Raw genomic sequence first — 24,506 nt, forward strand, 5'->3', positions numbered from 1 at the left:
GAGAGAGATGTGGAGGGCTGTGACACCAGGGGCCCCTCGGATCACAGCTCTCATAAGGGACAGGCTGTACCCTCTCACGCTCACAATGAGCTTGATAACATGCCTCACTTTGACCAATGGGATCTCAATAAACATGAAGCCAGCAGACATATAGGTACACGTGCTTTGGGGTGGGGGCTGTGTGATAACGTGACTTACGGTGACTAACACAACATTGGTAAATTTGAAGCAGACAGAGACTTCGTAAGCACTGGGCGCACTGCCCTGGCCATGTTGAGGTAAGCCTCATGTGGCCCCCTTGAGGCTGAAAGGCCTCATGGAGAGAGAGAGAGAGAGAGAGAGGCCCAGTCAGCCCAGCCCCCTGGATTCTCTTCAGCTGGGTTAACATCAAAAACAAAGGAGACCAGCCTTGAAAATTGCCTGAGCAGACGAAATCAGTTTCATCATACAAGGAAAGCTTAATGTAGCTATTTTGCAAGGCTAACTTGACCTGGGTCATTTCCTGCTTATGCCTCTGAAAATCAGAAGCAAACCTTCTACCGTTTCCCAAGGTTGATATGAGGTAACCACTGACCAATTCTCTATCATGTAAGAAAATTCTAATATTGTAACCAGTCGCTGTGAAGAATACTCACTACTTCCTCACTGTAGAGGTTGCTGTATAACAATGTGCCCTGAGCCTCATTCCATGTTTTGGTTTGAGTGCTCCTGGTTTGCAAACTGTCTTTTTGGTGTGTGCGCTATAGATTTTTACTAATTACTGCTTTGATGATTCACTGGATTTACCTCTGTTGTTTTTGGGCTTTGGACAGCTGAAAGCAGCCACATGAGTATGCCCAGGTGAAGTCAATGGAAGACCACCCGCCAGCTCACACACTCATAAGAAATCATTGCTGTTCTTTTGCACCATTATATTGGGGGTAATTTATTATGTTTGCAGCGATAGATAATTGATATGAGGCATGGAGAAATGATGACCTAAAATTCCCATGGTAAAAGATTTTAACTGAAATTAAAAAATATATATATATGTATATATGATATATAATACATTTTGTATATGAATAAATAAATGTATAAATATAAATCTATATATATATAAATATATAAATATAAATGTATAAATTAATATAAATATAATATAAATATATATAAATATATAAATATAATATAAATATATATAAATCTATTTATATATATATATATTTATTTATTTAGAGTGGTGGGAGGGGCAGAGGAGAGAGAATCTTAAGCAGGCTTCATGCTTAATGTGGAGCCTGACACAGGGCTCGATCTCACAACTGTGAGATCATGACCTGGACCAAAATCAGGAGTCGGACACTTAACTGAGCCACCCAGACACCCCTAAAAAAATATTTTTGACTGAAAGGTCAGTGTGGAAGTACACTGTGGAAGTTAGTACAGTGTGGAAAGGATAAACAAACAAACAAAAATCATCACTTAGGATTTATAGTGTAATGCAATAACTTCAAATTTGGAAAGCTGATTTTACAAGCATGTAGAAAGAGAATGTATACTTACAAAGTAACATGAGTTAGTCTGACATCATATTTCCCAATTGTGACACTGAAATCAAGATGTCAGTGCAGCATTATTTTCAGGGAATTGAAAAGAACTTCTAACTAGAGGTAAGCTATCCCACTTATACGTGAGGAGTTAATAAAGACGTTCTTAGGTAAACAAAGCACCAGGAGCCTTAATATACTAGAGACACTCCTAAAAAATACTCCTGCCCCAAAAATGAATGAGTCAAGCTATCCACTCAAAAAGTTAATTATTATAAAGAAAACCAAATATAGGCATATATTTTAGTATAAATACCTTGAATATTTAGTATGTCCTTTATTATATGTATTGTATTTATTGTGTACTGTGTGTGACAAAATCTAATAAAGAAGAAAAACAAGACCTTTTCATTGAGAAAGTTTCTGAGGTAGACACATCTACTGATATATTAAAAAGCACACGTGAATGTAGACTGGAGGCCTTGAGATCAGCTGCAATCCCGGATGACGGCAGCATCCGGTGGAGAATGAGGCTCCTTGGCACTCTCTTGGTAGACTGGCAGGGGTTGTTATGAGGTATATTTCACAGAATGACAGGAGGAATTTCTGAGGGGACGGATGTGGGGGTCGAGGAAAAGAGAAGAATGGGCTGTGTTGGGAGGTAAGGCTGGCCAGATGGATTAGGGATAGATTGTGTGGGGCCTTTACAGGAACTTGATCGTAGAAAGGCAGCCTAGAGGATGAATCAGAAGAGAAAGAAAGAGACCAATTAGGCTAATTGGAGAAATACTCATTAAACCATTACAACAGTCAGGCTGAAGAACTGAACGAAGGCTGTAGGAATTAAGGGTGGGAAGGGAGGAGTCAGAGACAGGCAATATTAAAAATGTTGACTCTAAATGACTCAGTAGGGGGGGCGCCTGAGTGGCGCAGTCGGTTAAGCGTCCGACTTCAGCCAGGTCCCGATCTCGCGGTCCGTGAGTTCCAGCCCCGCGTCAGGCTCTGGGCTGATGGCTCAGAGCCTGGAGCCTGTTTCCGATTCTGTGTCTCCCTCTCTCTCTGCCCCTCCCCCGTTCATGCTCTGTCTCTCTCTGTCCCAAAAATAAATAAAACCGTTGAAAAAAAAAATAAATGACTCAGTAGGTTAGTCCAAAGTGGATGCTGAAGGGAGGGGAGGGTTCAAGAAAACGGAGTTCTCTTTGGAGGTGAGTGGTGGCAGCATTCACCAATAGAGGAAATTCAGAGAGCACCATTTTAGCTAGAAATTACTTTAATTTTGAATATGCAAATCGGGGTGCTTTCGATTACACAGGTCCGGTGGGTAATTAGAAATGTAGTCTGGAACTTGAGAGGTTAGGGCTGGGATATAGAATTGAGAATCACCAGAGTTTGGGAAAGTAATTGAAGCCCCAGTTGTGCCTAAGACCTCACAGAAAATAAATATGGAAGGAAAATGTCAGGTGGTCGAGTTCTCCAGGAGTCTGTAGTCCAAAGGCAGAATCCAGTCTTGCTCAGGGTATGCTGGAAAAAGGGAGAGCCACAGTTGGTGACTGTCAGATCACATCTGTTTTCTGTGGTGTGGTTTCCTCACTGACTGACAATCGGAATACGAAAATATATGTAACACATCAAAGAGACAAATCCACTCTGCACAGATCTGCCTAAATATTTAGACACAGCCAAGAAGTGACAGAAATTATTAAGAAATTGAAATTCCAGGGTGGCTCAGTCGGTAAAGCGTCCGACTTCGGCTCAGGTCATGACCTCACGGTCCGTGAGTTTGAGCCCCGCATTGGGCTCTGTGCTGACAGCTCAGAGCCTGGAGCCTGCTTCGGATTCTGTGTCTCCCTCTCTCTCTGCCCCTCCCCCACTCATGCTCTGTCTCTCTTTGTCAAAAATAAATAAAAACATTTAAAAAATTAAAAAAAAAAGAAATTGAAATTCCAATCACTAAAGGTGGTCAGTGAAACAGAGAACCGCTCTCATTCCAGCCTCTCATCATCAGACTGTTGATTTGTCCCTTCTGGAACGGGGAAAGGACAGTTCAACAAACATGGAAGGTTCTCTATTAAACCGATTGTGTATACCTTATCTCTTATTCCCCTTTGGTGAATTTTCTTCTCCTGGTGTCCCAGCATGAGAGGGTAGGCTGGGAAAGTGAGCAAAGAGCAGGTTTAAGGTATAGTTAAAAGAGTATTAAATTTGGCATTAGAAGATTGAGTTCAAGTCCCAGCATCATTGGGTTACCTGTGGGACACAGCCTCCTCGAACCCGTTCTTATTATAAAATATGAGTATTAATTCCTGACCTGTCTACTTCACAAGGCCCATGAGAGTCAAGAGCCAATGTATGTTAGTGTTTTTCCAATTGTGTTCTTCAGGGTTCCAGGCTTCCACAGTGATCCCGTGGGAGCCACAGCTAGAAGGGGACTAACTCCCGGGGACAGAGCTCTGATCCCCCCATCCCTGGCTATACCAGAGCAGGTCCACTTTTATCTGCTTTAAATACTAAGCTGCCAAGAGAGATTTTGTCTGAAACTATGTATCTGCTGCTGAAAACATCCTTGAAAACTACTGATGTATGTGAAAGGGCCATACATAAACATGAATTTTTTTTATTAAGGTATAATTGACATATAATATTATATTAGTTTTAGGTGTACATGATTTGATATTTGGATACACTATGAAATGATTCCCACAATAAGTCTAGTTGCCATCCATCACCCTGCATGGTTACAGAAGGTTTTTTTTCTTGTGCTGATAAACATGAATTCTTATCATTAGAGGGGAAATTCACTTCTCTGGGTAAATGTGGAATGAAAAAGAGCATGTATCTGAAATGAGCTTTTTGGATTATCTGTGCTCTGCAATTTCTGGTGTCCTCTCTTGAACTTCATTATCAGATAATTAAGAATGCATTGTATGTGAATTTTTATTATAATAATTATAACTTGGCTCCTAGCACAACCCTGAATTACATCTCCTATAAGACCACAGACGTACGAATTTTGATTACATCTGTGGGCTGGGTGCTGAGTGGCCAGAAAAGGACTGCTACCGTCTTTCAGTGTTCCTGGTTTAATCATGATTCCCCATCCTGCAGCCCATTGGAATTTTCTGGAAGGGGCTGTGTCCCTGGCTTCCCTGCTCCAGAGACACCATTCAGCAGAGTGAACAGCCCTTCAGCTCAGAGTTCCTGGGGGAGAACTCAGTATCCCTCCGAGTCTGGCACATTATTTCCCTCCATTAGACAAGGCCCTAGCACAAGGGAGGACACCAGGGATGAGAAGCAGAGCTTAGGTTGTCTGCCGACAGATCATTTAATGACTTCACTCTGGCGTGTCTTGATAGGATTCCCAGGAGCTCAGGACCTGAGTGGTCTGTAGTGCTTTTCTGCCGAATAGAGGGAAATGTGTTGGCTAGGGAAAAATTTCAGACCGGCTCTAGTTTAAAAACAGTGGCACAGCTCGTGGGTTCAAGCCCCGCGTCAGGCTCTGTGCTGACAGCTCGGAGCCTGGACACTGCTTCATATTCTGCGTCTCCCTCTCTCTCTCTGCCCCTCCCTTGCTCGCACTTTGTCTCTCTGTCTCTCTTTGTCTCTCAAATACGAATAAAAACATTTTTAAAAATATTTAAAAAAAGTGGCGTAAATCCACAGGTGGAGTGACCATGGAAGTTGGAGGTAGTTAATTTTTTTTTTAAGTTTATTCATTTTTGAGAGACAGAGAGAGACAGAGTGTGAGCGGGGGAGGGGCAGAGAGAGAGGGAGACACAGAATCCGAAGCAGGCTCCAGGCTCCAAGCTGTCAGCACAGAGCCCGATGTGGGGCTCGAACCCAGGAACCGTGAGATCATGACCTGAGCCAAAGTCAGTCGTTTAACCAACTGAGCCTCCCAGGAACCCCTGGAGGTAGTTGATTACAATTCACGTATAAGAATATCACGAGGGGTGCCTGGGTGACTCAGTCGGTTAAGCGTCTGACTCCTGGTTTCAGCTCAGGTCATGATCTCACAGTTTGTGAGTTCTAGCCCTGCATCAGGCTCTGTGCTGGCAGTGGGGAGCCTGCTTGGGATCCTCTCTCCCTCTCTCTCTGACCCTCCCCAGCTTGCTCTTTCTCATTGCCTAAAAAAAACCCCAAAAATATCATTGGTTACCCACAAGTCTCTCCTTTTCAGCGGTAACACCCAGGAAATGCCAGTCAGAAATAAGGGGAACATTTAATTTAAGAAAGCTCTTAAATTCTTAATTGTTTTAGTCTTTCAAGACTGCAGGCGTCTCCAGGCGGTGGCTTTGGAATCAACTTACTTTTTCTGAAGTCGATGTTTACGCAGCAGCTTGTCTCTCTTCGGGTGTGGCTTTCTCTAGAGCCACCTGGTCATTCAGCCAGGACACTAGGAGGAAGCACTGAAGATTTTTCCATTTCTGTTCAACCAGGAAAAGGGCAGGATTGGAAAAGTTTCCTAAAATCATGTTCAAGGCCCCGGTAGCCTCTATCATGGTTGGAAAGTGAGAGAAGTTTGGGGTCGCTCAGTGTAAGCATCAAGATCTTACGTGGGGGCTAAAGGAAAATTCCAGAATACTTCATTTGCCCCAAGCTGGAGTAGGAAGAGACCCAGAACCCTGTCAGCCACTAGGAGAGCCATAGGATCCCAGCTCCCATTGGCTTGTATCTCAGAGCTCTGGAATATGGACAATGCAAACTGAAGGGAGGGCCCAAAGCACATGGTCCACACCGTCACACCTCAGTTGGGACTTCCAGAACATTACCAGGAAATTCTGGTTGCCTCCTCACATAACTTAAGATACAAGGATTGTGGGGGCGCCTGGGTGGCTCAGTCAGTTGAGCGTCCGACTCTTGATTTCGGCTCAGGTCATGATCTCATGGTTCGTGAGATCAAGCCCTGTGTCTGGCTCTGTGCTGACAGTGTGGAGCCTGCTTGGGATTCTCCCTCTCCCTCTCTCTCTGCCCTCCCCTGCTCGTGCTATGTCTCTCCTCTAGCATCTGCCTTTAAGTCCCAAATCTGTCTCCTCTTTGCCGGTCCTACCACCGTGAGCCTTGTTCAGACCATTGCAACGACCGTCTTACTATCCTCCCCACTCATCTGACCACCGCCTCTTCCCCCTGCCTCTGATGGCACTGCCCCGTGCTCCCCTCTGGCCATACTTACCCTTCTAAAATACAGAGCTATCTTATTACTTGACTGTGCAGAAGCCCTCCATGACTCTGACATCTACAGGATAGAGACTAAGCTCCTCCGTGTGGCTTATGAAGCCCTCCATGGCCTGGTTCCTGATAGCTCTCTAGGCTCTTCTCTGGCCACACCTATTGTAACTTAAAAAAAAAAAAAATTTCACATTTATTTATTTTTGGGAGACAGAGAGACAGAGTGGAAACAGCGGAGGGGCAGAGAGAGAGGGAGACACAGAATCTGAAGCAGGCTCCAGGCTCTGAGCGTCAGCACAGAGCCCAACGTGGGACTCGAACTCATGGACCGTGAGATAATACCTGAGCCGAAGTCAGATGCTGAACTGACTGAGCCCTGCCCCTCTATTCTAACTTTAAATTCTGTTCATGTACACTCTCTTGCAGTTCTCCAGCAGGACCTGCTGCTTTGTGTCTTGGTACATGCTGTTTCCCTGGACCCGGGTGCCCTTACTCTAGACTGGACTGTCGTGGGAAATTCTTTTCTCCCCTTTATGTCCCAACTTGGAACACCACCTTCTCTGTGAAGCCTGTCCTGATACCCACAGGCTTAGAAGTTCCTCCTCCCATGCAGTACCTTGTAAGCAGCTCCTTTATAGCAGCGATGACATTGTACCCTGATTAGCTCTTTAAGGCTGTGTCTGTGTCCTCACCAGACTCTGCTTTCTCTGGACAGGCCTCATATCTCTTTTCACCCATTTGCCCCTCGCACTTAAATGAACACAGTGAGAGCATAGGAGGCACTCAATAAGAACTTGTTGAATAAATGACACTTAAAAAGCCCAGGTATCTGGGGCGCCTGGGTGGCGCAGTCGGTTAAGCGTCCGACCTCAGCCAGGTCACGATCTCGCGGTCCCGGAGTTCGAGCCCCGCGTCAGGCTCTGGGCTGATGGCTCAGAGCCTGGAGCCTGTTTCCGATTCTGTGTCTCCCTCTCTCTCTGCCCCTCCCCTGTTCATGCTCTGTCTCTCTCTGTCCCAAAAATAAATAAACGTTGAAAAAAAAAATTAAAAAAAAAAAAAAAAGCTCAGGTATCAAGACAAATATCATAGGACTTCACTCATATGTGGACTTTAAGAGACACAACAGATGAACATAAGGGAAGGGAAGCAAAAATAATACAAAAACAGGGAGGAGAACAAAAACATAAAAGACTCTTAAATATGGAGAATAAACAGAGGGTTGCTGGAGGGGTTGTGGGAGGGGGGATGGGCTAAATGGGGAAGGGGCATTAAGGAATCTACTCCTGAAATCATTGTTGCACTGTATGCTAACTAACTTGGATGTAAATTTAAAAAAAAAAAAAAAAAAAAGCCCAGGTATCTTGGACTCAAAAGCTTTGCGAATGAAACAATCTTGAATCACTAGCAGGATGTTAGATTTCTTTTGTAAACACAGAAGGAACAAGGAAAGTAATTATGGAATAAACCTGATATGTCAAATTGGAGTCTAAAACAGGTAAGTTCATATTATTGCTCATTTCAGTTTGCAATAAGCATGCACAGGGCTGCGATACAATGTATATGTGTCCTATTTCATAGTTTTCAAGGGATACGTGTACACTCTATTTCGCCTGAACTGAACAGCAACCCAGTGGGGTAGGGGAGAGGAGGTATTTTTTTGTCCCCTTCTTTCAGAGGAGGAAACTAAGGATCAGGGAGGTTAAAGTGATACACCCAACGTCATCCAGGGGCAGAGGTGAAACAGAACCAGAGAATTCTGAAGGCAAGTTCAGCTTTCTTTCGGCTCTACCAGGTGACCTCTGACATCCGGCTTTGATCTTGGCAGTGGACAGGTACTGTGTGATTTTCCAGCTTGCCACTCTGACAAACTTCTCACCTCCCTGTCTGACAATAGGCAGTGGGGTCCCAGGCACCTCCAGACCCAAAGCAGGCAAACTTCACTGCCAAGTCTCTTCTCCCTCAACCTTCTTAGCGAACAGCTGACACTGGTTAATTCGACTGCTCCAATGTCTCATCCTTGAGATTCATCTCTCTTCAGACTGTGGCCAGAGAGGGTAGTAGGGCAAAGACCAGGCAAGGGTGGGAACTCAGATGTAGTGAAGGGAAGAAGAAAGAGGCAGACGGACCTAGGGTCACATTCTAGCTCTATCCACTTACTTTGCCATTTAGATATTCAATTGTTCGGGCACCATTTCCTGAAAACTTTTTTCTTTCCCCATTGGATTGTTTTAGTGCCTTTGTCAAAAATCATTTGGCTGCGTGTGTAAAGGGTCTATTCTTGGGCACTCTATGCAGTTCCGTTGGCTGATTGATTTTTCTGTCCTAACAGCACACTGTCCTGATAGTGTAGCTCCGAAGTAAGTCTTAAAGCCAATGTAAGTCCTCCAGGTATGTTCTGTTTCTGTATTTCTTTGGGCAGCCGAGGTTCTTTGCACAGAAATGGGAAAGTGAATTTGAGAATTTCTACATAAAACCCTGGTAGGATTAGGATCAGAACTGCTTCGCATCTATAGACCAACATGGGAAGAATTGACCTCTTAACAACACGGAGTCTCCCAATTCATAAACATGGTATATCTAACCCTTTAGTTTGGTCCTTTTCATTTTTTCTTAGCGATGCTTTGTAATTTCTGGTGTAGAGGTCTTGCACATCTCTGGTTAAATTTACTCCTGAATATTGTATATTTTTGCTGTTGTTGAAAATGGAGTCGTAGGTTTTAATATATATTTTTTTTCATTTTCCAATTCTATGAACAGCAAATGTGAGCTTGGAGTTAATAAGGCCCAAGCTTCAGAGTCCTCCATTGCAAAGACCCTTTGCAGGACCTCTGGAGGCACCCTAACCATTTTGTAATAATAATTTTGTATCAGTTCTCTTAAACTGGGCTCCGCAAATTGTAAAATATTTAGATGCATCCCTGTCTGATAGTAACGTTGTTGATCTCTCTTAGGACCTCAGTCTTCCTATCTGTAAAGTTGAGATAATGATCCCTACCTTCCAGGATTATGTTATGTATATTTTTTAATTCAGCAAACTACACATAATGCAATTCACCATCTTAACCGTTTTAAAGTATACTATTCAGTAGCATTCGGTACACAGTATTGTTCCAGGATCACCGCTGTCTAGTTGTGGGAATTGTCATCACCCCAGAAGGCAACTTGTACCCATTAGGTAGACATTCTCATTCTCCCCTCCTCGCAGCCTCAGGCGACCGTGAATCAGTTTCCTGTCTCTATGGATTTGCCTATTCTGAATATTTCACGTGAATGGAAATCGTGCTACCTGTGGCCTTTTGTGTCAGGTTTCTTTCACTTAGCATAATGCGTTCAAGGTTGATCCGTGCTGTAGCAGGCGTGCGCACTCCATTCCTTGTGATGGCCGAGTAATACTTCATTGCAATATACCACACCGTATTTAACCGTTCATCTGTTGACGTACATTTGTGCAATCTCCATCTTTCGGCTACTGTGAATAGTGTTGCTGTGAACACTGGAGGACAAGTTTTTGTTTAAACACCTGTTTCCAATTCTTCTGGGTGTGCACCCAGCAGTGGAATTCCTGGGTCGTGTGGGAATTCCCAGTTTAACTCACTGAGGAGATGCCAAACTGTTTTCCTTCCTAGGGTAAAATTTCAGGATCAAACGAGCCAACGCATTTGTAGAGCTTTTCAGTCTAGTGCTTGGTGCGTAGGATTCCAAAAATCGTTGCTAAAAGGTATAAATTCAAATTACTTACAAGTTACCGGCAGCATCTGTTGTCAAATACGTAATGTGTTGGAAGGAACAGTTCATCCCTGTTCTTCGTCTTTTGGTGTGGAGGGACCACTGTCATAATAACATTCCAAGACTCTAGTTCCACTCCTTTCCTCGCCTCTTCCAGGAAAAGAGGAGCGACTTTCTACCTGGAAGTCCAAACTGGCATGCTTATGCCAGTTCACTTAGCGGGGTGGTAGGGAGCTTAATCTGGGGCAGAGGACCGGCAAGCATTCTTGCTCACAGATTTAAACCACCTTCTCTAAACTCCTTCTTTATGAGTAATAAAGCTAATATTCTTGATTTACACCTGTCTGACCCCTGTGTGTCTTACACAATTGGCTCTGTCAGCAGAAAGGACAGGGATATTATATATTGCCCAGGCCCTTCCCCTCCCACCCCGCCCAAATACCCTGACTCTATCTAGACAAATTAACAAGCCTGCTTCTAATTCCCAAGTCTTCTCCATCTGTAGGTCAAAATACGAACCTCAAATTGAGATAGAATATAATGAATGACTGTTTGTGTTTTTTTTTGTAGAGTTTTTTTGTTCTCTGATTTTGGACACGTTGGAATTAAAATAGAAAGGCTCTGGGCTATTCTGTGGTATTGTTATAGTAAACCTTGATATAGAAAGTGCTTGGCAAGCAGTTCTGCATCGTGGAGAGGCTTTATTTCAGAGTCCTCATATCCTGAAATTACCAGCCTTGAGATGGCATGTGTTTTCATTTCTGCACTTAATAGAGCATAGCATCACCTTCATTCTTTTCTCTCCTGGGGTGACTGCGGTATTGATAAATAGTGGGTGTTTTCTTTTTAATTCAATTCAGTGAACATTTATTGAGCACCTGCTATGCGCCTGGCTTTTGGGGAGAGACCAAGATGAGTAACCTTCAGTTTCATATACAAGGGGCTTGTAGTCTACTGGCAAATGAAGATACTTACCTAAGCAAATACATGGCAGCGTGGAGCTGGTCTGGCTTTAAATGGGTTTCAGCCATTTGGTGTAGATGATTAAAATCTAATACATCTAACCAAAGGAAATTGGATTCCGAATTTTCCTTTTATTACCATTCCCATGTTAGTTCTCCTCCCTTCTGTCAGGCTGAATTCCTCTCTCCCTTTGGAAAACGACATGTTTTCTCTAGTTGCAAACATATCATGGCCTATTCAATAAATAGCTTATTTCCTCATTTTGAACCAATCCTTTAAGTAGCCAAATCGTTTAGTTTTTCGCGGCTATTCCTCAAGCAGGTAGCAGGCAACATCAGGCTGATGAACGAACAAACTGATAAATAGACACCTAGGTGGGGACTCAGAAAAATCTGAATTTTACTTTCCTCTCAGCTGTGTCCCTTAGAAATTCCTTCCTCCAAAGCCCCTTCCCAGGGTCCCAGCCCACACTGTCTAAATTTACAGGACAGACGGAAAAGAATAGAAAACAATGATATGCGCAGCATCTCCATTCAGACAAACCTAGGTATGAACGTACCCTGAAGGACAGAGAGGGGTGTTTGAGGTCCAAATAAGGCAGCTGTAGCCAAATGACTTACGTTGAGGCTTTGAGGCTGGACTTCTCACCCTGGAATCTTGGCTCTTTCCCTATTAGCTGTGTGGCCTGGGCCAAGTTAGGTGACTTGGTTTTCTCATCTGTAAGATGAGGATAATCGCAGTGTCTGCTTTAGAGGTTTGTTTTGGGGAATAAAAGTGGGTTGCTATTTGCATGCACGTGGACCTGTGTCAGGCACATCAGGTGAAACACAGTCGTGTAGGTGGAACCAAGAAGGAGGGATGGAAACAGAGCCCTCAAGGGGCACGGAGAGGGCAGAATCAAGTGGAATGGAGTGAAACAAAAGAATGGGCAGAACGAAGAGAAAGTTATCAGGTGGAAAGGAATATGAGGCAAACACGTGGCTCAGAGTGAGACAATGCTCATTTGCAACATAGGGAAAGAAAGGATTGAAGCCCAGTGATGTGGCTTTACATGGCCCTCTGCAGCTCCCTTGACCTCCCTGCCCCTCTGACCCCTTCCATGCAGAACGGATGAGAGGCACTCAAGCCTAGTGGTTAGATTCCAGGGTCACCACTGTCCAGCTATGTGACTTCGGGCAAGTCACTTAACCTCTCTGGGAATGCGTTTCAGTGGTCCCTTGAGGATACCAACAGTCCCTACCTTACAGGTACTGTGGGGTCAGGGAGTGTGAGTTTAACACACGAGGTCTCAGAATGTCAGTTTGTATATAAAAACATTTTATAAACTTCACAGGAACACATCCCCCTAAACATTGGGAGTTATGATGGCCTGTTTTTCATTTAGACAGCGATATGGCCTAAACCTTGTCTGTCTCTCCTCATCCAACTGATTTTTGAAACTAATTGAGAATCTCGGTCAGTAGAGACATTTCACAGCTCCTGTCTCTGCTCTCTGTGGGCTGACTTCCTAGCTATTTCTCTCCCTCTGGATAGCTGTAAAAACAAGAAGTACCACCAGGACAGCTCTTATCAAAATATTTTAGCACTTCCGCATCTGGTCCTGGCCATAAAATAGAAGTGAAGAAACACTTATGTAAAGCTTTCAGAGCTGTGAAGGAAAAAGAGAGCTCTTATTTTATTGGCTCTGGTTCATATATCTCCAGGACAGGAAGGAAAAAATAACTCACAGATTGAAACCAAAAAGGCATTCAGTGAAAGAAACTCAGAGATATGACATGAGCGCCCGCAACCAAGATAAGTGAGAGAGGAAGAAAAAGTGGATGTTTTCGAGTGACATCCAGACCAGCGAGCCTCCAGCGCCCCAAACCTCTTTTTCCCATTTTCTTGCTCATCCCTTCTTGTGACCGAGTAGGAAGTGGGTAAGGAAGGTAGTGTTCATTTCATCCATATTGGGCACCTACCATGTTCCAGACACTGGGCTAGGATCTGGGGTAGGAAGATAAACAAGACAAGAGCCCGGCGCTCAGGGAGCTCTCTCTGAGTAATGGGAGATACCTCCCAGGCCAGGAGAGCTAACACAGGGAACGAACGGGGGGCACAGGTTGGGGATTGTCACTCTCTCTGAAGGCGGTGGGAAAGACAAAAGCTTTAACTTGGCCTTTCTCAGCACCATTGTGTCATACAGTCCTCATGATATTTCTTATGAGGGAGGCCCTGTGTGGTTTTTTGTTTTTGATTTTTTTTACATTTATTTATTTTTGAGACAGAGAGAGACAGAGCATGAACGGGGGAGGGTCAGAGAGAGGGAGACACAGAATCCGAAACAGGCTCCAGGCTCCGAGCTGTAAGCACAGAGCCCGACGCGGGGCCTGAACTCACGGGCCGCGAGATCATGACCCGAGCCAAGTCGGCTGCTCAACTGACTGAGCCACCCAGGCACCCCCCTGTGTGTTTTTTTAAATCACTTTATAGATTAAGAAACAGAGGTTTAACGTAATTATGTAACTTACTTGGGGTCACAACCGACCGAATCCCAGTCTGACTCCAAAAAGCCTCTGTTCTTTCCAGTAAACTTGTGCTGTTGGTATTGGACAGATTGAGATGCTGGTGATTTTCAGAGGTTGGTAGGGAACCCAAGGTGAACCCAAGGTGTTCTGAAGGCTGCCCCAACCCACTCTCAGGGTCAGGAATTTTGCTAGCTAGTTATCAAAGCGCAGGTACTTTAACCTGCCATAGTGGCGGATTTCATGGAACGGAAATTGCCAAGTGTTAGAAAGCAGCATTTCCACCCTACCACCCTGCCTGGCCCCAGATACCCGTTGCCCAGCACACCACCGGAGGGAAGGCATGGCAGCCAGGGTGGGGGATCACTGAAACATTTGCAATTAGTAAGTTTCTTCCATGCGTGGAGGAACTGAGGTCTGCAGTGTCCATATGTCTCCATTTCTAATGACGGGAAGAGTTTTGCAGGGAGCTCCTAGTGTGTCAACATTATTGACAAATCCAATGTCCTGTAACTGTCGGAATTCTTTGGGCGAGTGACAGACACTGGACTCAAAAGACCTGGAGCAAAAAGGAGCACTGTAACCAGGAAGCCCAGGAGGGAGTTGGCCTCCGATCCCTGAGAGTCAGCAAGTGCTGTCAGTTACCGGCCCTCGATCTTGATTTCCCTCTCCATCTTTGCCTTATTCTTTCCAGTTGCACAGGAGGTAGGAGCAAGGGAATCTAGAGCAGGAAAGGAAGGCGGTGACCAAAGCATGCCAAGCCTGCGTCATCTCAGCGGGGAGACCCCAGACGGAAGAGACCACTTCTCCCTTCCAGCCTCCAGCTTCCGGCTGTTCTCTCTGCCAGAAATGCTCATCCCCTAAGATATTCCCATGGCTGATTCATAAGTTGAAATGCATAATTTAATTATTAGAGATAATCAGCAAATCTTTACATCCGCTAATGGAATAAAATACAAATTACGTAGTCAGCACAATTCAGGGCTTACAAGCTACGAGGATAATACGAAACAATAAAGAACAGCAGCTAAGTTAATTGACCATTTCCGTTTTTATTAATTGGAGAACTATAGGGTGATCATTTAAATTAAGAAGAACTGTATTTTGAGGGTAATGCGTTTAACCATGTCAGACACTTGCCTCAGTGAAATATTTTCATCCTCTTATCAGATGATTTTATTTATTTATTTATTTATTTATTTATTATTAAATGTTTTTTTACTTTTATTTTTTTTTAATGTTTTCATATTTATTTATTTTTGAGAGACAGAGAGAAACAAAGCACAAGCAGGTGAGGACAGAGAGAGAGAGAGGGAGACACAGAATCCGAAGCAGGCTCCAGGGTCTGAGCTGTTAGCACAAAGCCCGACATGGGGGTCGAGCCCACAAGCCGTGAGATCATGACCTGAGCTGAAGTCAGATGCTTAACCGACTGAGCCACCCAGGTGCCCCGTGTTATTTTTAATATTAAAAGCCCAAACAGTGTGCTATCCCTCTAGGCCTTCATTTTCTTGTCTGCACAATAAGGGTGTTGGAGCAGTGGCTACACTTGATTCTATGGCAGCAGGGTTACAGGATTTCACAAACATTTTATCCCGTTTCATGGAACCGGATGTTGACATAAGACTGATTATCGCCCACGTCCTTGGAGTTCCAGTTTTCCTCAGACAGCCTTAATGATCTTATTGATAAGCTTTGTAACAAGCAAACTTGTTACAAGTTTGCTTATAAATTTATGTTTTATGATTGTTTTATTAAAAATTTTTTTTTAATGTTTATTATTTGAGAAAGAGACAGAGAGCAAGCAGGGGTGGGGCAGAGAGAGAGGGAGACACGGAATCGGAAGCAGGCTCCAGGCTCCGAGTCATCAGCACAGAGCCTGACACAGGGCTCAAACCCACAGACCAGGAGATCATGACCTGAGCTGAATTCAGCTGCTCAACTGACTGAGCCACCCATGTGCCCTATGTTTTATGATTGTTTTAAAATTGGTTCACCTGCTGGGGAGAATTTTACAGAAGGTTTTGTTGGGGAAATATGGTTTTATTGCTTACACAACAACGACATTTTGAAAATGATCGAGGTAGAGAAGCTTCAAGGTTGTGCTTAGCAGTTAGACTATGAGATTATATACAAGCAGCATTTCTGAACTTTTAGTTCCAAGAAGTATTAGAATCCAGGCTTGCCCTAACCATAGCTCATCACCCTGAACTAATAATACCCTTGCAGGACCAGGACCCATTCCTACCCTACTTGCCACTTTTGAAAAAAATCACTCAAAGAACCTAACAGTCTCTTTGCACTTTTATTATTAAAATTTTTTTAAATAATTTAAATTTAAATAATTTAAAAATTATTTATTTTTTGAAGAAGAGAGAGACAGAGCATGAGCGGGAGGCAGAGAGAAAGGGAGACACAGAATCCAAAGCAGGCTCCAGGCTCTGAGCTGTCAGCACAGAGCCCAACATGGGGCTCGAACTCACAAGCCCTGAGATTATGACCTGAGCCGAAGTTGGACACTCAACTGACTGAGCCATCCAGGCGCCCCTGCTTGCACTTTTAAAACTGTCACACGAGGGAAGAAGTTCATGCTATATCATTAAATGAAAAAGCAAGCTACACAGAAATATGGATGCTTTGTCCCGACTTTATAAAAATATATAGCTGAATCTAGATATAAATATTCCACATAGATATCACTCTTAGAGATCTTACTGTGCACCATTCCTATTCTTAACTCAGGTTTTGCCCTCAATCACCCCATGATGTAGATAATATTATTTTTTTTTTTATTTTACAGATAAGAAAACTGACACACAGCCATTGATTAGATAACTTACGGAGACAACACAAATACACAGAAAGAAATTTCCGGAAGTATTTGTTCTAAAAGTTGTAAGACTATGAGTGATGTTTGCTCTTTTGCCTGTCTATCACTTCTAGAAAGGAATTTGTATGGCGTATGTAACAAAATGAAAGGGGAGGCTGTTAGAGTCCTCATGCTCACTTTTCTAGGAGATGCTCTCCTTAGAGTCTGAATGCTGAGGTCTTGGGATCATATACTCTGCTCTATTTGGGAATGGGGCAACGATCCATCAGGATTTGAAGATGGTTCTGCACATAACAGGGGATGGTAGTAATTTTCATTCAGTTGGTGGGAAGAAGCAGTTATGACAAAACGTCCTTTGAAAGACCCTTGCCCTTACAGGCTGTCTCCCTTTAACTACGTCTTCAAACTGCCCAACCAAAGTAGCTAATTCTGTCAGGGCCCAGCCCTGGGTAAGACAGGTTTGTAGAAAGCTTGTCTTCATCCACTTGGATCCAGGAGGAGCAGGGATCTGGCACCGGCTTGCGCCCATATTGTGTTGAAACGCTTATTTTTGATTTTTCTTATCTGCTTCAAGTCTCTGCGTTTAAATTCCCCAGTGGGGTTGTAAACTTCTGGACATCAGTGATGCCCTGGGAAATACTTCCTTACTTTTCCCAGAATGCTTTAGGCACAGAAAGCGTTTGATGAATGGTAGTTGAATGGAATGGAATCCAACCTATACGTAATGGTAAGATTTTGGCAGAGTATTTGTTTTCTCTTTTCACCAATGGGCAGTACATTGATAATTAAATCTTCACTTTAAGGTAGTGTCCCATTTAAAACAGATCACTTGGACGTATGTTCTAAAAAACAACAACAGGGGCGCCTGGGTGGCGCAGTCGGTTAAGCGTCCGACTTCAGCCGGGTCACAATCTCGCGGTCCGTGAGTTCGAGCCCCGCGTCAGGCTCTGGGCTGATGGCTCGGAGCCTGGAGCCTGTTTCCGATTCTGTGTCTCCCTCTCTCTCTGCCTCTCCCCCGTTCATGCTCTGTCTCTCTCTGTCCCAAAAACAAATAAACGTTGGAAAACAACAACAACAACAACAAAAGCTTGGGCTGCCTGGGTTAGGCCAGGTCACACTATGGTGCTGCAAGGTACGTGGGACCCTAACTGCAAAGGTGAACCCCGCTGTTACATGGGCAATAAGCAAAGATCAGAAGGGTCTTCTCTTTCTCCTCCCTTCCCTTCCTCTTCCTCTTCCCTCTCCCCTTCTGAACAATCCAGTCCTAAAGCCACTATATGGGGCAAAGCATGTAGACATTTATTCAGACGGGTGGTCTGGTGTGGGGTGTCAGAGCCCAAGCAGGATGAGAAGGACTCTCTTCAGGGAAAGGGGCAGCCAACATACAGGGGAATTGATAGAATAAATAAAAATACTAAAAATAATGGGAGCCAAGTTTCTTACTGTTGTATAAGAGAATTAGAAATAAGGGGGACGCCTGGGCGGCTCAGTCGGGTAAGCATCTGACTGTTGATTTCAGCTCAGATCGGTTCGTGGGACTGAGCCCCATGTCAGACTCTGTGCTGAACCTGCAGCCTGCTTGGGATTCTCTTTCTCTCTCTCTCTCTCTGCCCCTCTCCCACCTGTGTGCGCTGGTGTGCACATGCACACACACTCTCTCAAAATAAATAAATATTTAAAAAAAGAGAGAATTAGAAATAAGGGATGGGAGAAACAAAAAGGAACACTGTGGTGCTGAACTGATATTAAAGGCAGCAGTGTGAGCTCGCAAATCAATACATATAGAGAGAAATGGAAATAATTTTAGACATGAATGTGTTTATGTGAATCTGTGTCTATGGACACATATGTGGATATATAATTAGATGCATACATATTCCTCACCTAAATATTTTTTCTGTTTTATATTTTCAACTCCACATGTACACCATTTGGGATTTATTCTGTGTACAGTGTGAGATGGGGTGCCATGCTTTTTTTTTTTGACTGAATAGCCAGCCAATTTCACCCACACTATTTATTAAATAATTTCTTTCCCCATTAGTATGAGATGGTTCCATTTCCAGATATTACGTTGAGCGTAAACATCTTAGAAAAGCAACCTGGATCATCTCATTAACGATGAAGCATTGCCGACGCACCTCCGTTTCTTCTGCTCTGACATATTTTGGGGCGTCAATTGCCTCTTTCTCGCGGAGTATCCAAAAGACATCCTTAAGGTCAACATTTCCAAGACTTAACTGACTCTGTGTTTCCTCGTGGGTTCTTGACATCAGGAAACATCACCGTCACCAGTGTAGTTGCCCAACAGCCTCTCAGCTACATCAGACACTGACCCCCCTGTCACTATCAAGTCTCTCCTTCTTTCCCTCTCCTCCACGACTCCTTCCTTTAGACTGTCATGACTTTTCCCCTGAGCGGTTACAATAGCTTTCAAGTGCCTCCCCGCCTCCTAATCCATCCTTCATACTGTTTTCTGTATAATGAATACAAATAATAAATGATGCCTGTTCCCATGACTGGGCTACTCAAAAACTTTCAAGTTTGTGTGTTGTCTCAAACACCATAGCAGAATGTTCCAGGCCATGGTATTTTACCTTCCAGCTACTCTTTCTCCTACTGGACTTGCACCCTCTTCACACCTTCCAGGTTCTGGTCCTGGAATATGCCAAATCGTTTCCAAATTTTGTCTTTTTTGCCCAACCTGGAAAATCTATCCTAAGAAAATCTATTTTCTTCTAAGGTCCAGCTTAAACGTAACCCTCTTCTATAAAGCGTTTCCCTAATTCTGCACTGGGAGAATTCCCAATTGTCTTCAAGGCACTTTGTGCTTGTATTACACTACGTGTTTCATTATACCTCATATGTAAGCGCTACTCACCTTAGTTTTCAGATCTGGACTGTAACTCTTGGAGGTGGGACCATGTCTCTGCTACCTCTGACCTGTGCCTATAGTTAACCGTTCCCAGCTCACTTAATTAGACGCCTTGCAAAATGCTTCAACTCCCTCCCTTCCTTCCTTCCTTCCTTCCTTCCTTCCTTCCTTCCTTCCTTCCTTCCTTTCCTTCCTTCCTTTCCTTCCTTCCTCCCTTCCTTCCTTTCTTTTCCTTCCTTCCTTCCTTCCTTCCTTCCTTCCTTTCTTCCTTTCTTTTCCTTTCTTCTTCCTTCCTTCTTCCTTCCTTCATTCCTTCCTCCCCCCCCTCCCTCCCTCCTTCCTTCCTTCAATACTGATATAGTAAGTGCCACCTGCACCCTAGGCATTATTCTAGGACTGGAGATACTGTGATTAACAAGATGGAGTTCTCGCATTCATGGAGTTTGCTCTCCAGGAAGATTTTTATTTATCCTATCAAGACCCTATGACATAGGGGCTCTTATTCACCTTCCCTCTTTAAATTATTTGTCAAGAACGGCCACATATTTGGGTAAGTGGCAGAACTGGAATCCAAACTCTGATCTGCCCAATACCACTTGTCCCTGGCATCACGCCCTGCTGAAATAGTTGTGGAACTGAAAAGAAGAAGTTTGGTATCTCAAGAAGATTAAATAGGGTGCCTCTTTAGATGTTGACCAGAGAGGAAAACGAATGTGTCACTGTTGAAAAAGGCATGGCTCCCTATGCTACGTCCATACACTCAGGAAATAAAAATAGAGTCTTGGTGTTATGCCCAAGTTGGAGTTTTATTCTAGCTGAGGACCCGTGTGGCTTTATTACAGAAAATTGAACAGAAAGAAACTCATATTTATTGAGGTAGATACATCTACATACTATATACTTTTAAAAATCTTCACAAGAAAACTTCAAGGTAGATACTATTATCTCTATTTTTATAGGTAGACAGACAGACCTGGGGAGGGAGGTTTAAACAAGCGTCCACAACCACACAGATATTTCTGGTGTTATGTTTTCAATAGAACTTTTATAAGTGCATATATGGAACTTTTATAAATGGCATCATATTTAGGATGTATATGGAGAAATTGCGTTTTAAAGCACTCCTTTAAAAGGTAGATTATTCAATAAATGGTAATTGGATGTACTGATTTGCCATTTGGGGAGAAAAAGGCAGCTAAAACTGTATCCTTATCTTACTTCTTCTACCAAAATAAGTTCCAGATGGATCAAAGATTTACATGTAAAACATGAAATCACATTCTAGATCACATGGATGCGTATTTTTATAGTCCTAGAATGGGCAAGACTTTTTTAAATATAGCAGAAAATCCAGAAGTTATAAAGGAAAAGATTGATAATTTTGATTACATAAAAATTACAGTTTTGTACAGCAAACTTTAGTCCCTTAAAAAGGAAACAAAAAAGGGGCACCTGGGTGGCTCAGTCAGTTAAGACTCTGACTTCAGCTCAGGTCATGAATTTGTAGTTCGTGAGTTTGAGCCCCACATCGGGCTCTGTGCTGACAGCTCAGAGCCTGGAGTCTGCTTCAGATTCCGTGTCTCCCTTGCTCTCTGCCCCTCCCCTGCTCTCTCTCAAAAATAAATAAACATTTAGAAAAATTTAAAAAAAAAAAGGCAAAATGTAGACCTCACTCAAGGACTGCATCAGGGTTTGGACAAAATCCCTGCTGGTGATACAGGATCGCACGGCCTGGCATGTCTCTGTGCATCCATCTTGCCTGACAACCTCAAGTGATAGTTGACAGCCAATCAACAACCAGGACTGGCATCAGTATTCTATACCCTGGACTATTTGTTTCCTCCTGGTCTTCAGTAACGAGTAATTTCCAAGTTACTACTCAGGGACCTTAGTGTAGGGAAGTATGTGACATCTTGTCTGAGGCTTCAAAAATGGAAAGAACAGACACAAAAGTGCAATGTGAAGCCTGTTTGACACAGAGCTCAGTTGACGGCCTTGAGCAACCCGATCCCCAGAGCCCCCTGTTTTTCCTTCTCCCAGCTGGGGTTCAGTCACAGAAGAGGGACGAAAGCAAAAACTTGAAAAAGCAGGTGAAATCTATTTGATTTCTGGTGAAACTGGATTTTTGGTGTAAGGTAGTACTTTGCTACTTTAATTTTATTTTATTTTTAAATTTTTTAAATATTTGTTTATTTTTGAGAGAGAGAGACAGAGCATGAGCAGGGGAGGGGGAGAGAGAGGGAGGGAGACACAGAATCTGAAGCAGGCTCCAGGCTCTGAGCTGTCAGCACGGGGCCTGGGGATGTGGGGCTTGAACTTGAACTTGAACTCATGAACCGTGAGATCATGACCTGAGTTGACTGGAGGCTTAACCCACTGAGCCACCGAGGCATGGGCTACTTTGCTATTTTTAAAAGATATTTAGTTGCAGGGAAGCTGTGACTGAATTCATGTGACTTCTCTCTGCAAAATTATGGAATGTATCAATGTAGGAAACATTAGGAACTTGGTTAGAGGTCTACAGGGGAATTTCTGGGTGTGTTACATTTATATTGGCAAAGTGCATCTCCTCCATTAAGCTACTTTTTTTAGGCATGCCAAAACTGAGCTTAGAGGCGATGAGCAACAGACTTGTTTTGTGTATGTAGAGCTGTACTTTAATTCTCCATAGTCATTTAGTCGTTTTCTAATGAGACCTTTTGAATTATGCTGAGGTTTTACAATAGGAAGATAGGTATTTAGGAAGGCCATTGACCCAACCCAATCTAGTCATTTTTGCTTTGTGATGGAACCTCAGTGTGTGTGTGTGTGTGTGTGTGTGTGTGTGTGTGTGTGTGTTGAAAGAACAGCATAATCAAAGAGCTGTAACGCTTCGGGGCTCAGCCAGCTTTGTTGTGGGACGTCCTTCACTGAGCATGACCCTGGGAAGATGGCTGAGGGAATATTCTTCCCGGTTCCAAAAAGACCCCTGTCTTAGAATCCTGACAATGACACAGGAAGAGATGAGGAGGAGACAGTGAGGGCAAGGTGATCATCCCACCCGGAAGCTTGAGGAAGAGAGTAAAGGAGAGCGATCTAAGCACCCATCATCAAGGTGTGTGGTTTCTCAGGGCCAACTTCATTAGCAATCCGGACAGGCTGTGTACAGACACTCACAGAAGCTCATGGAAACAGTTAAAGAGGGGAACCCAGGAAAGATAGGACTGATGGCAAATCAGGCAGAAGGGTGTGGTCAGAGCCATCGCAATTTCTGTATGAATGCCCAGAAGGCCTCACAGGTTGGTGAAGTCTCAATGTTGTTACACTCTAGGGTTCCTTCCAGGATTCTTGTGAGTCCTAATGCTGTACACATATGTATCAAGGACCTCTAAGAGTTATAATCCATAGGTATTTGGAAATGGCAGTGATCTTGTAGGAGGCCAATGCATGGACATAGGTGTGTTCTCAGTTTGTTTGTGAATGCCCGAGGATAGTGAAGAATCTGAAATGAAAAACACTGAACAAGCTTCTTTAAGGACCCTGGAAAGGGATAAAGTGCTTGGCAAGCTTTTCAGAAAGGAAGAAAAAGCAAATGCTGTTTTCCTAGAGCTTAGTTATTTTGCATTCACTGGAGAGTTAAGTATCTGGAAAGTAGTCTTTCAGCCCTGTCTTCTCTACACTGAATACTGAACTTCTGTAGAGACTGAACCTCTTCCTACATCAAGACAGGCAGCAAATGTCAGACAGGACGAGAGTCCTTGGATAAAAGGTCACCCAATGGGTTTAAACCTAAGCAGGCCACATGTGTACATAAGCTCCCTGTGGAAGCCTTGGACGGTCAGGGGCAAAAGCTGGTGTGTTCCTCAAGAGTATTACCACAGCACTAGGGGGACAAACATTTAAGCCCTGGCTCTGGAAATCCACTCAGGGGATTTCCAAAAATGGCCAGGTGCCACAAGTGCAATAATAACAACATCAAACACAACCATGACGACGGGTCCCATTTCCTGAACTGATTGCTTACCAGGTGTCATGCGTTGTGCAAAGCACTTCATGAGCGTTTACGACAAACTGAAGGAGGTTAATGGAGAGCCTGCAGCCTTGACAACCGAGGTCTCGTACGTATCCTAGGTCATGGGGCGCTTCGGTGAGAGTGGCTAAATGTTTGAGATCACTTGAGCTGGTGTTTGGGAGTGTTATCAACTGAAGCGCTGCACGGGCAGAGTTGCTAAATCACCACTGAGCCAAACAAGAGAAAGGAAAAAGCTTACTTATTAAACTTGGAGACGCCACGATGGGAAATGGTAGAGACGAAGGTGTGGGTCAGGCTGTCCACACGCAGCCTTGATTAGCGGGGCTGCCTTGATTAGTCTATTTCGACCCCAACTGCCAATCCAAGAATTGGTTCCTGTTTCCCTCTGGCTGCTAAGACTGGGACAGGAAGTAAGGGGTCACCCGGATGAACTCGAACACCCAGAACAGGCAGAAGCTTGACCTCAGCTCTATAGCTTCTGAGAAGATCCACAGGTGGCCTCTTGCCAGTCACGAGGCTCAGTCTTCCAAGAAAAAATGCAGGAAGCTGTGCCCAGAAAACTGCAAAACACAACCGCCCTTTAATGGGCTATCAGGGTAGGCAGTGAGGCCACATGCAAAAAGGCCACATCACAGAGAGTCAGACACAGCAAAGGGGCCCAAGACAGGAGCTGGCTCCGCCCCTCCCAATAGCAGTCATCAGGGGTACAGAGGTTTCTGGACTACAGGGTAGAGGAGAAAGGTACAGGAGGGATCGGGTGTTCAGGGGGTGCAGGACAGTGAATCACAAGCAATTATTACTTCTCAATCATTCCTTGCCCTACACCTGACCCCCTGCCTTTTGCAAGCATTGGGTAGGTTAGGAGTGTTTGTTTAACATACCTAATTCCCTACCCACTTTGGAA

General features: G+C 43.9%; 1 long non-coding RNA gene across 1 annotated transcript; it reads right to left on the reverse strand.

Moving 5' to 3' along the window:
• Positions 1 to 2,772: 2,772 nt before the first annotated feature.
• Positions 2,773 to 5,944, reverse strand: LOC147578284 (uncharacterized). Its single transcript, XR_015254242.1, has 3 exons — positions 5,834 to 5,944; positions 3,614 to 3,675; positions 2,773 to 3,047 (listed from the first exon to the last, which is right to left on the reverse strand). It is a non-coding gene; the product is annotated as an uncharacterized LOC147578284 (long non-coding RNA).
• Positions 5,945 to 24,506: the final 18,562 nt, after the last annotated feature.

This window comes from Puma concolor, chromosome C1, assembly GCF_028749965.1.
Source record: "Puma concolor isolate L17-30 chromosome C1, mPumCon1.1.hap2, whole genome shotgun sequence".
Lineage (NCBI taxonomy): Eukaryota > Metazoa > Chordata > Mammalia > Carnivora > Felidae > Puma > Puma concolor.